A 13,682-nucleotide genomic window follows, 5' to 3' on the forward strand; every position below is an offset into this window, starting at 1 on the left:
GCATCCCGGAATGTCCGTCACTTCATCCCCGGAAACGCATCCAGAAGAGAGAGGGCTAGATTCGAGATCCGCGCAATTCGGCGCCCCCGTGCCCCCTTAATGGGCGACGTCCGGCGTCGGAAAGATACGTCACTTACCCTTCACTGGATGGAGGGATGCCAGCAGGGTCCGAACCCTCATTTCCGCACTGCTTGCAGCCGCCAGATATAAACACTGCAATGCACTACGGAATTGAGAAGTCGGACACTATTCTGTTGTTCCGTTGGATGGAATTGCTGCCATGTCTTCCTGCAGGATTTCTCTTCGTTGTTGGGATTTAAGTGCTCGCTCTGTTACGCTAAACGGTCCTTTTTATGGAACGTTATACGCGGTTACATGAATTGGGATTAAATTGGCCACAATATGTACAAGTTGTGATGTAAAAGTGTATGGAGAAGGTGTTTGAATAAAGCCGGCTACTCACACGCCTGCTCCAGGGGCCATGTGTCCCTCGATAAAAAAAAGGATGCATTCCCTTGGATTAACACATCGATATTTGAGAGAGGACAAAAAGCTGTGGAAATGCAAGGTTTCTGGTTCTATAATCAAAAATTCCTTTTCGAATTCCGACTCCACTCGTGCGTTTTTATCATCACAAAGACATGAACACGTTGTTTGTGAGCTGCCAACACGAATTTCCCTCCGCGAGATACAAAACGTCCCACCCTTCCATTTTCATAACGAAATTTAGCGATTTTCAATTCAGGGATCCTTTTTTGCCCGGAAAGCTTCATAAATAACGGCATCCTAGTCCTCTTTTCACACGTTCCACCTCTGTTCTGAATTTCATTCGCCATTTCGAATTGTTGGTTCGAGGTCCCGGTGCCCCTTTTAATTTCTTTCGTTCTTTCCCAACAAAAATTGCTTTTTACCGTCCGACCCCTGGCGGATCTTTCAGAATTTTTCTTTCTAACGGGAATCTTCTTTATGCCGACAATTGAATTCTCTTCGAGATTGGCATTTTCCTCGATTGGGTCGAGGTTTGGAGAGTGAACAATTTGGTTGGTGCTAAGATCCAGTTTCCAAGAATCTAAAGACCATAAGAGCTCATATAAACGTGACGAAAAAGCCATATTTTATGATCCATCATGATCAAACTATACCTACCTCTTCCTCTGACGTAACAGACAATAGTTGTTAAGCAAGGAGAAATAAAATTTTTCATCTTAGCTCAAGTAGAGAAAGTTTTTATTATCGTTGCCGAGCTGTTACTTAATCAATTTACCGTTATAGTAGAACTTTTAATTACTAGTAAGGAGTCGGTCAGGACGTTAAAGTAGGAACCTGAGGGATCATTAAAATGGTGCAATCTGTGCTCCAACACGTCCTAAATTTCTCTCGTGGAAATAAAAGGGAATGAGTTTCTTTCTGGATTCTTCTGCTTGTTGGACAACCATCGACATAGGGCTTATGAGGAGAGATACATGCAGTTGCTTCTCTTTGAACACTACCTGTTTCACGGAAAACGCCAACACATCTTTATACAGTACTTTGGAAAGATTTATAATCTACATCAACATTAGGATACTCGATCCTGAAGTTGCTGAAACATTTATCAATAGGATAGGATATTCCCACTTGGCGTCTAAGAACGATAAACTGACAATTTTATCGTGTACAGCAGAAACTACGATTTACGTTTATACACAGGATATCTTTAATTCCGTAGCCTTCACTCTTATCATGAAAATAGAAATGTTCTTTTACTGATAATACCATCAGGTAATTCACGTTCTTAACACTTGAGCAATTGTAATTTACTCTCGTTCTCTTCGTGTGAACGTCCTTTCAACAATAAAGATAGAGTCGTTTCCCTCCAATAATACTCCAAGCATCAATTCCCATTCAAACCGTAATTCAGTTTTAGTTTGACGTCAATACGCACCCGACCGTCGAATTTTATAGTTCCATTCGTTTTACGATGTACATAGAATCCATTTCGGATATGAAGGAGAATGAAACCGCAAGCCGCTGTTCAGGTATCCATTCGATATATTTAATATATCCATTGATTGATTATTTACAGCGAATGCTTCAGGGCCTTATGGGCCCTAAACTTGTATCCGAGCCAGAAGGAAACCGTAAACTCAAACGTAACAGTTGGGGCAACTACGTTTGAATAATTTCGGATAGGCCCGACTCTTAAGCCCGTTTGCAACAGCCGAGAATTCTCTGGAGAATTCTCTACAAAATTCTTGCAAGAAAAGGGCGGAGCCTATTTAGTACGCAACTGAACAGAGAATTCTACCGAAAGTGCGTATGTAACGGTACATAATTCACGGCGCATGAAATCTCGAGTAAATTTTCTAGAGAATTCTCGGCTGTTGCAAACGGGCTTTAGGGGTGACTCGTTGGTGAAATATCTCTTCCGGATGGCCCCCTGAAGTTATTAATTGTCAGAACGTTGGATTTGGTCCTGGGGTATAGGCCGCTCCCGTCAGCTTAAGATTTTGCCGCCCCCTATGCCTACATATATAATTAAAGAGAAGACACAGAAAAGTAAAAAGTGCATAGTTATTTATTTCTCAAAATACTGATCCCAGAAAAAATCTAATTACATATTCGTTATCTACGACCTCGAATTAGTCAGAAAAATGACCCGGGTCGATATAGCTAAATAATTTCGGTGGTAAACACAGACCAAATTATTCTAAATCCAAAAATTTCTTATTTTTCGAACTATATCTACCCGGGTCATTTTTTCGACTGATTCGACGTTGTTGATTAAGAATATGCAATTAGATTTTTCCTAGGATCACTATTTCAGGAAAAAAGTCACTTTTAGTGAAAAATTTTGAAAAAATTGGTCAATTTTGAGGAGCTGTAGCAGCCAGAAAAGAGGCAATGGACATATGCTGCATTTTTTGGTTATGAATTGATCCTTTGCGAATGGAAACATCCAACTTTCATTCACCTACCGCGAACAGTTAAGATTTCAAAATTTTTTCCGCGAAGGTCCAAAATTTCGAATACTCCATCGACCATAACTTGAAAACTAATTCTTACAGGAAAATTCTGTTTGCATATTCGTGATCTACGCCCTCGAATTAGTAAATACTCCAATTTTGGTGGGAATCAAGGAGATCGAAAATTTTTCAAAATTTTCCATACATATGTATGGAAAAATTGCAATTTTTTTGAAAAATATTTTTGGTCTCCGATTGAAACCAAATTCATACTGTCGACTAATTCGAGGGCGAAGATATCGAATGTGAAAACAGATATTTAAAAAAAAAAATATTTTTCAAGTTATGGTCGATGAAAAATTGGAAAATTTTGACCTTCGCGGAAAAAATCATAAAATCTCAACTGTTCGCGATAGATTAATGAAAATTAGAATTTTCTATTTGCAAAGGATCTATCTATCATAAAAAAATCAGCATATGTCAAATTCTGTTTTTCTGTCTGCTATAGCTCCTCAAAGTTGGCAAATTTTTTCGAAATTTTTCACTCAAAGTGATTTATTTCCTGAAATACTGATCCTAGGGAAAATCTAATTGCATATTCGTAATCTACGATCTTGAGTTAGTCAGTGACCGAGAATATTTTGTACTATTTTACGAAACGGGACCACGCGGCTGCAACCCGGTAAGAACGGCCCTGGGGAGAGTCCTTGACTTCTACAAATATCTTAACAATAGATTCTTGAGGTCAAAAGAAACACTCCACCTCAAACAAGTTACTTCTAGTTATAGCTAGTCAAACAAAGGCAATTTTTTAGCTATCACACTTCAATTGCTGCTCAGTTTCAATTTTGGGGGCTTTTGTTCATACAAATTAGTTTTTTCGTCAAATAGGGCAAGTAGCATCATGGCTTCAATCGCCTAATGACTCTTTTTCACGACCATGATTTATTCAGTTTGTGAGATTTCTCGATTCCACTGGAGGTATCTCATATTTTCGAAACTCTCGTATAAAACCTCCAGATTTTTCCTGCCTAATACACTTTAAGCCTTCCGTCCAGCCGATCCCTGCAGCTCAGTCTAATACATTTAATGAACCCGGAGAATTAACGCCGCAGATTCAATTAACCGATCAAGGTAATTAGTTTATCTGCCGTTAAATGAGCGGTAAGATCCAGATACTGTGCTGACGAAGCTGACGACCCCCACAGCCAGCCTGTTGTACGGCCCTGGGGACCTGCTACAACACGCCTGACTTGCTAACTTAGTTTTGATTTCAGACAGTTTGATGATCAGTCATGATTCGAGTTCTACATTGTGAAACCCCTGACTGAGGGGGTGTCTGAATTTCATCTAACTTTGAAGTGACTCGCTCGTATCGTTCCATCACCTTTGGAATTCGGTCTGGTCGATTGATGGTTGAGATTAAGCACTCTGGTAGAACTTCAGGAGTGCAATTATCCTTCGTGCAAACGCGTAAGGTTTGACAATAGATTTGTGTCGTCGATAAAAGTGTCTTAGCAAGGTCCATCACAATCCATTCATCGGGAGAAGCAAGATGGTACTTAGAGGTTTCATTTTTTTCCCAACACTATGGTCTCCATTTATCTTATCGAGCATGTCTTGGACTTTCAAAGGGGTTTAAAAAAATTGTAAAAGTTGGAAGGAACGGTTCTATTTATTTGAATCAGTTGGAAATATCCGTATGGCCCGGATTTCTTCGGTTATTCGCTGTTTGACTCGTGCCAGGGTGTGTCTAAAGACCTTATCTTGATGGTAGCACTAAAGAGAGAAGTATGAATGAGACTTGTCTCCCTGGAACATCTGTCAAGCAAGCATCCAGCGAAGCTTGATGCATATAGGTCCTAATTATGGACCTATATATGGACTAAATATGAGGGCAGACCCTCAGGAACACAGGGAGCCGTTAAGCACCAACCTGCCTTAACCATAGCCTGAGCAATAGTTTATGTTTTTGAAATTTGCAATATAGGAAAATTACTACATATTAAACTAAAATTTTAATTCAATACAACAACACTATGAAGAAAGAAATCTTTCATAAAATACCAAAAATTGAGAGAATCCAACTCTTGAAACTAAGTTGGGCGCTATCTTATGAATATTTGAAAGTTTTGTAAAATAAAAGTATTCTTCATGTTTCCTCGTATAATGCGCTGTTTTCGAGTAATTTGAATTTCAGGAAATTAAAAGTACCTATATCCGTGAAATTTGAAATATTGGGTAGGGGAGACTGGGGAGGGTTGATACGTTTTTTGGAATTTGTATTCTGGAAACTGAATTATATGAAGAAGCAGGACTTTTTTTATATTATATAATTCTTCAATTAATCGTTCAACAAAATAAATATAGAAGTCGCAAAACATAAACATCTTATTCTGTACAGAACGTTGAACACAAAAACATGTAAACTGTCTCAAACCTCCCCACATATGGGAGGATTGATACGATGTACTGGGAGAGTAATCGAGAGGATTATTCAGCTCAGTAGGTAGGTCAGCAATGATACTGGCTTGCTTTGGTCCTATAGGTGTAGAAAAATCAGGAAATTGTCAGTTAGTCACTTCCACACAAGAAATGTCGGCCTCGTTAAATTCATGGGGATTGTACGGTTTTTAAAAATCCCTTTGATATTTTGAATGGTGAAGACGCCTTCATGTAGGCCTATCCAACTAGCTACGGAATATTTTTTGAAGATTATACATGTATCAGGCCTCCCCACGACAAATGTCTCAAACCTCCCTGAAAGCAATTTTTAAAGTGATTTATGTTTTCATCTTATACCCATATATTTTGAAAAGCGAATAAAACTGTAAATTGAGTAGTTTTATGCATATTTCCCAGTTAAATGTTTGTTTATGCCGAAGAATTAATGCATGGTAACTTGAGAAAAAACTTACAATTTCTCACCTCGAAACACTCTTGGTTGAATATTTCACAAACAAACTACTGTTAGCCTTACAGATTAACGTCACGCAATGCCCTCTGCCAAAGAATAGTGTTCACTAGTATAATACTTTTGAAAACGGCTGCAGATCGCGGATATAAGCCTGTATCAAGCCTCCCCATGTATCAATGCTCCCTAGTCTCCCCTATATTCAGTTGATATTCTTGTTAACAGATGTTCTAGGTAACTAAACAAATGCCACGAATGAAGACAAATTTATACGTGATTCCTAACAATTTTTGAGCAGCGTATATAGAAGTTTATTCGCTATAAACCTGCAGATTTCATGATGTCTGGCTTGAACGTTAAAATCTCGAGTTTCAGTAGGATTAAATATATTTCGTACGTTCTGGAAATGATTCACAATTCATGGGGCGATGTATCGTTTCCGAATGGTGGATTTGGTGGTTCTTCTCCCATAAACGTTCGGTGTTTGTGGGCAGCTGAAGCGCCACTGAATGCGCGAATCGAATCCGGAAATAAAAGGGTCTCAAAAGCCCGGTATAATTCGGGAATACATCGCGAACGTGCGTGTACAAGTGGAAAAAATGTAGAAAATGCAATTTAGGCTGATTCCGCCTCTCCGACGGTCGGAAAATGTGCCGATTTAGGGCTTTTCCGCTTCATGGAATCCGCGAGTTGCATTGTCGTAGTGGATTTTTATTAGCGCTCTTTTCATTTCATGCAAATTTTTTCAACCTGCTTCTGTCAAACGCAGGGAAAGGCTGATTTAATAAGAGGTAAACGGATGGTGAGCTATGGTATGTGTAATTGACAACATTTTCTCGTTGCAACGCGTTATCTGTTACGGATTTCGTGAAATCTCCATCGTCCATCGACTGAAATATGGCGGACATATGGAGCCGGGATAAAATTGCGAATTTTTGTGTTATTTATGATTGCGAATGCGAATAAAAAAAAAGTAGATTCGAAGGGTGATCCAATTCGAAATTTTATGTCCAAAATTCAGTTGATTCGAGCATTGGGTTTCAATTTTCTGAATTGATTAACTGAAACATTTTCATTCGCGATGTAACTCAAGAACATGTTTCAGCGAGTTAGATTGAAGGCTACTATTAAAATACCCCTAAATACGGACTACCTATTCATTCAAATTCCAACGAAAATAATTGAAATTATATTGTTTCAATATTCTCGATGAACCTTCAGAATTTGCACTTGATGGAGGCCGGGAAATATTGGAAAACTTCAAGCATAATCCTGCACAAGATTCAACCCTTCCTATCAGCAATATTTCTCGAGATTTCTGATAATGGGAAGCCTGCCTGGAACATATTAATTACTGCTTTCTTCGTACTCCTCCTTCTCTCAGTCCTGCCAGGTTCTTCAGATCTTTTATCTCCGTTCGGCTTCTTTGAGTGTATCGAACAAGGGATGAAAAGGATCTCAATTACTCTCCGTCAGAATGTTCAATACGCAATAATTTTGTACCCCCACGGAAAAACATTAAAAGAACTGTGTAATGAAACTAAAAAAAGGAAACGTTTTTCAGAGGATTTGACAGGAACATTCAACAACTGAAAAATGGGGGTTTATTGAGATTTTTTCACGTATGGACAAAAAAATTTTGTAATTTTTACGTCAGGGTCATTATGAGAAAACTTGAACACATGGGTGACATTTTGTGTTCGAAAAAGATTCATTCATTCGTTAAAACCGTTCGTGAGATAACATTTCTTATGGTTTTTCAACAGCCTGTATTTTTTAATCCGAACCGATTCGGAAAAAAATGGTGAAGGAAAAAAGTGTTTCCTTCGACCTAAAGAATCTACTAAAATATTTGTACGACTCAAAAATTCACCCTGTCTTTTGGAAATACAGGAAGAATAAGTGCTGGAGAGTTCAGTAACTGGATGTGTGTCCGTTCTGGCTATAAATCTGTACAAGCTCATAAAAGCCCCTGACCTCACTTCAGAACTTTCCCTTTATTTTCAATTCAAATCAGCCAGAGCGCAGAGAAAACTGATCGCGGAGCATATCACATTTCCCCGTTCAAACTACCTTCAAATTCAAATTATAAACTTCGCCCAACTTCGCGAAACACAAAGGGGTAGGGAATGCACCGCGGACGACCTAAAATACCTATTTTATCACGTTGCAAGAAATTCTACTCCAATTTGCCTGTCACGTTAGTTCCATGACTCTGGAGTGGATAGGAAATTCCGGGCACAGTTATCGACCCCCAATATTCTCTGTTAATGGACCAAGTTTTCGAAATTTCGGAGGGTGTAAAAACGGTTCACGTTTTATTAAACTGCCGGAGTGAGTTCTAGATACCGATGAAGTTGGTAATAGTTTTCCCCCCAACCTACCTCTACTGCTCCTCGGTAGTTTTCCCGGGAACTTGTACGATTTAAGACTAAAAACGATGGAATTCGTAGATAGATGGCGTTATTAGGGTGGTGATTTCAACTGTTTGTAAGATTCATATTCAGTTATATCATTCAACAGATTTTAAATTTAGGCTGATTTATTATAGCGTCCCTTGATCTCTTCATCACAAACGACCCTAAGTCCGCCCCTGTCGCTTCCGGCAAATGCGAGAACTATTCGAAAATCACCGAAAACCTCTGTTCACTATATTTCATTCCCCTTTGTTTCGATTTTGCGAAAAACTATATAGATTACAAGCAACTGTCCTCATTCATATGAAAATGAAGGCACAGAGTGTTCCCATTAAAGGAAGAGGAGTAATACTTCGACGAATGAGAGGAAAAAATCCGGACCTTTATATGCAAAACTGGTATCTCGAGAAGAACGTCAGCGTAATCCTATTGATCCGCTGTCTCTGGAAATTCCGTAAGGAGACAAATTCTTACGAGGGAGATAAAAAGAATGCGGGATTAGATTATTCCGAATACATTTGGGCTGAAATAGTTACTGGTGACTCGAAAAACTCGAATACTAACAATTTCTCAGTCGGCTCAGATGAGGAAAAAAATAAATAAAGGGAAAGAATCTGGAATGGAATTTATAAAGAAATCCCCGGTTATTTTTCTTTGAAATCTGGTTATCACCTAAATAATTGTGATTTTTGTGGGATCAATATTTCAGGAAATAAATCACTTTATGTGGAAAATTTCGAAAAAATCGGCCAACTTTGAGGAGCTGTAGCCGACAGAAAAACAGAATTTGACATATGCCGATTTTTTTTATGATAGATAGATCCTTTGCAAATAGAAAATTCTAATTTTCATTAATCTATCGCGAACAGTTGGGATTTTATGATTTTTTCCGCGAAGGTCAAAATTTTCCAATTTTTCATCGACCATAACTTGAAAAATAAATTTTTTTAAAAATATCTGTTTTCATATTCGTTATCTTCGCCCTCGAATTAGTCGACAGTATAAATTTGGTTCCGATCGGAGACAAAAAATATTTTTCAAAAAAATCGCAATTTTTCCATGCATATATGTATGGAAAATTTGAAAAATTTTCGATTTCCCCGATTTCCACCAAAATACGGATATTTACTAAATCGAGGGGGTAGATCACGAATATGCAAACAGAATTTCGCTGTAAGAATTAGTTTTCAAGTTATGGTCGATGGAGAATTCGAAATTTTGGACCTTCGCGGAAAAAATTATAAAATCTAAACTGTTCGCGGTAGGTGAATGAAAGTTGGATGTTTTTATTCGCGAAGGATCAATTCACGACCTAAAAAATCAGCACATGTCCAGTGCCTCTTTTCTGGCTGCTACAGCTTCTCAAAGATGACAAATTTTTTCGAAATTCTTCACTAAAATTGATTTTTTTCCTGAAATACTGATCCTAAGAAAAATCTAATTGCATATTCGTGATCGACAACCTCGAATCAGTCAAAAAATGACCCGGGTCGATATAGTTCGAAAAATAAAAAATTTTCGGATTTAGAATAATTTCGTCTGTTTACCACTGAAATTATTTAGCTATATCGACCCGGGTCATTTTACTGACTAATTCGAGGTCGTAGATCACGAATATACGATTAGATTACTTCTAGGATCAGTATTTTGGGAAATAAATCAGTACGCACTTTTTACTTTTCTGTGTTTTTTCTTTAATTATATGTGTAGGCATAGGGGCGGCAAAATCTTGAGCTGACGCGGGCCCTGACTCACCCTGTATACTCCCACACTGGCTGAATACTCGGCAAGCAAGTCCATCATCGATTTCTCCCAGATACTGAGGATCTCGAAAAATAACCGAACAGCCTTGGGAGTTGAAAGGAAATAAATGTTTTCGTAACCTTATCAAACGCCCGATGCATTCGCCATTTTGCGACCGACATCCATTAGGCATTCCGGTAGATGGGAGATAAGAGGGACGCTGGCCAAGTGAGAGTCGACCAATATATTCCGCGACCTTCTCCGGACATTCGATATTTTTTATCGTTGAGCGATCACCGGAGAAACTTCCGCGGAGAGTAAAAGCTTTCAGGCAAACTTTGTTTTTATCGGCGAATGCCAATAATTTTCTGGCAAGTCACACGATCCGTCCCCTGTTCCGGTTTCGGAAGTGAAAATAATCGCTGCGTCCAGTGGCGGCACCTCCGACCGGGCCCGTTGACGCTTCTCGGAAATTGAACACCTGTCGAACAGCTGACAGGTCTCTAAAACATTTTTCGAACGGTGGAGAACTTTGGTAGTTTGAGATTTTTCATGGTCCTTGATTATTTCCAAAAATTGAAGTGGTAATATTATGTTAAAACTTAAAGCATCAATCATCAATCATGATTTTTCCATGGCAATCCCAAAAAAATGAAGCAAGAACTTTTCCAGCAGATCTTTGGACACGAAACTTCTTAGGTCTTGGAGAACCAGAGTGTCGCCATTCCATCGATTGTTGCTTTGTTTCTGGATCATAGAAAGGTAGCCCAGTCTCATCCATAGAAACAATATGGTTTGAGAAGTCTACATCGTATTCGAATCGAGCACAGATCGAACACGATGCTTCTACCCTTGTACGCTTTTGGTCAACATTCAAACATTTGGGGATCCATTTTGCAGCAATTTTTCTCATGTCCAAATTGACGTGAACTATTTGATGAACGCGTTCGTATGAAATATTCAGTGCTTCAGATATCCGTCTTAGCCCAATTCGACGGTCTGATAAAATCATGTCATGAACTGCATCAATATTTTCGGGGTCTGACACAGAAACTGGCCTTCCCGATCGGTCATCATCTCCAATGGAAAATTTACGTCTTTTGAAGCTTGCAGTCCTATTTTTCACGGTCGCATACGAAGGACATTGATCACCAAGGTTACTAAGCATACCTTCGTTAATCTGCTTACCTCTTAACCCTTTCAAATACATGTACTTGATGATGACTCGATACTTCAATTTTTCGATTTCCACAATTTTGGTGGACATCTTCTTTCTTTTAATTGATTGCGTAACTCTAGTTTACTTTTTTGATCTTAAACTTCACACTGACACTTCTAATGAGTTATTATTGTTCGTTGCTATGGCAACGCAATACTATTTTTATACATGGAACTGATCTTGGCTAACTAAATATCAGTACATCCTCGTATATTCCATGATACAAGGTTTTCCAATCACAATCCTCATCTCTTCATAACTAGCAGACTTGTCGTAAACGTATCAATGAATTAGAAATCGTTTCATTTTGACGTAGAGTAAGGAAGCATACTGCCAAAAATTCAAGTAGAGAAAATCATTACTTTTGGGTGTAACATTTCTGATGTCCAATGGTTTCTATCCGACGGTCATTTTTTGAACAATGCTGGGTGAAGTAGAATGACCACAATACGACTAATCGGATGAAGACTGACCGAATTCGAAGCATTGGCATATCTCTATCATCGGCGTCCATTAAGGGACGCTCGAGCGTCGATCTGCCTCCGTTCAGTCGTCTCACCATGAAATTTAATTAGTAGCCATCGATTAATCCGATGCCGCTACCTCTATATATACATACTGGTGAACTGGAACCTTGGGAATACACCAGCCATTAATAAGTCGGCTTTATCATAGAGATAAGACGGTACATTCCGTACAGTTATCGACGATTCTATAATATGGGATGCTTGTTGATCACGCTCAGATTTTGGGGTTGGCCTGTAACGGAAAACGCGCAGGAAATTCGACCTCCGAGTGGGGGGTTCCATTTGATTGGGTTACACCGATTCGGTAATCATTAGTTGCTGGTTGATGACTCTTATACACTCGAAGAACTTGACAGTAGTCGAATTTTTTCTTCCAGTAGTTTACCCAGAAAAATATTGAAGCGTTATCATACTGTGTTGATACGAACAGGAATTTATACCTATGGTGAACATCGAAAAATTGGAGTATCGAGCCATCATCGAGTACCTGTATTTAGAAGGGTTAAAAGGTAAGCAGATTTACGAAGATATGCTCAATACCCTTGGTGATCAATGTCCTTCGTATGCGACCGTGAAAAATTGGACTGCAAGCTTCAAAAGAGGTGAATTTTCCATTGAAGGTGATGACCGATCAGGAAGGCTAGTTTCTGTGTCAGTCCCCGAAAATATCGATGCAGTTCGTAACATGATTTCATCAGACCGTCGAATTGGGCTAAAACGGATATCTGAAGCACTGAATATTTCATACGAACGCGTTCATCATATAGTTCACGTCAATTTGGACGTGAGAAAAATTGCTGCAAAATGGATCCCCAAATGTTTGAATGTTGACCAAAAGCGTGCAAGGGTAGAAGCATCGCGTTCGATCTGTGCTCGATTTGAAAACGATGTAGACTTCTCAAACCGAATTGTTAATATGGATGAGACTTTGGTACATTTCTACGATCCAGAAACCAAGCAACAATCGATGGAATGGTGACACTCTGGTTCTCCAAGACCTAAGAAGTTTCGTGTCCAAAAATCTGCTGGAATAGTTCTTGCTCCAGTTTTTTGGGATTGCCATGGAGCAATCATGATTGATTTTTTGAATAAGGGTAGAACAATAACCGGACATTTTTATTCGACATTACTGACCATTCTACGGGAAAAAATTAAAGAGAAAAGACGCGGAAAGCTATCCAAAGGTGGTTTGTTTTTGCAGGACAACGCCTCTGACCACAAATCTCATGTTGCCATGCAAAAATTCGTGATTTAGGGTTTGAATTACTAGAACACTCCCCTTATTCACCAGATTTGCCTCCATCCGACTATCATCTCTTTCCTCAACTGAAAAAAGTTTAAAAGGTCGTAAATTTTCTTCCAACGAGGAGGAAATAAAAGCTGTGAAGGTCTGGTTTGCAGAGCAAGAAGAAACATTTTTTTTGAAAGGTCTAGAAAGGTTGCAGGTTAGCAGTAATAAATATATCCAATTAAGAGGAGAATATGTTGAGTAATTAAATATTCTGACATTGAAATTTTGTTTGGTTCTATAGTAGAATAAGAATTTTTCAATATATCCTCGTATAAGTGACGTATTTTAGTAGATAACTTGAGAAATAAGATGAGAACATTCTTCCCATCGAAGACGAAACGATTTCGACGAAAAAATCACAAAGTTGCGGGTTAATTGAAGACATCTTTACCGTTAACCTGAAAGCGAAAAGATTTCACAACTTGTTACAAGCCAAAACCGAGAGTTCTTCAAAACGGAACTTTATAATTGGCGAGCTCAATTGGCCGCAACAAGAAGTTTTCGAACGAATTCGTTTTTGATCCTCGAGAGCTCCTAATCTAACTCCGGCTCGCGGTTCCACAACAGCAAAACATCCATCATTATCCCGATAAAACTGCGAGAGATGTTGGTTCTATTTAAACACT

General features: G+C 38.8%; 1 protein-coding gene across 1 annotated transcript in view; it reads right to left on the minus strand.

Annotated features, from left to right (window-relative positions):
* LOC123311076 (neuroligin-1-like) overlaps positions 1 to 13,682 on the minus strand; it is a 167,206-nt gene that overhangs the window by 82,969 nt on the left and 70,555 nt on the right. The gene's annotated exons all lie outside the window — the stretch shown is intronic.

This window comes from Coccinella septempunctata, chromosome 4 (genome assembly GCF_907165205.1).
Source record: "Coccinella septempunctata chromosome 4, icCocSept1.1, whole genome shotgun sequence".
Lineage (NCBI taxonomy): Eukaryota > Metazoa > Arthropoda > Insecta > Coleoptera > Coccinellidae > Coccinella > Coccinella septempunctata.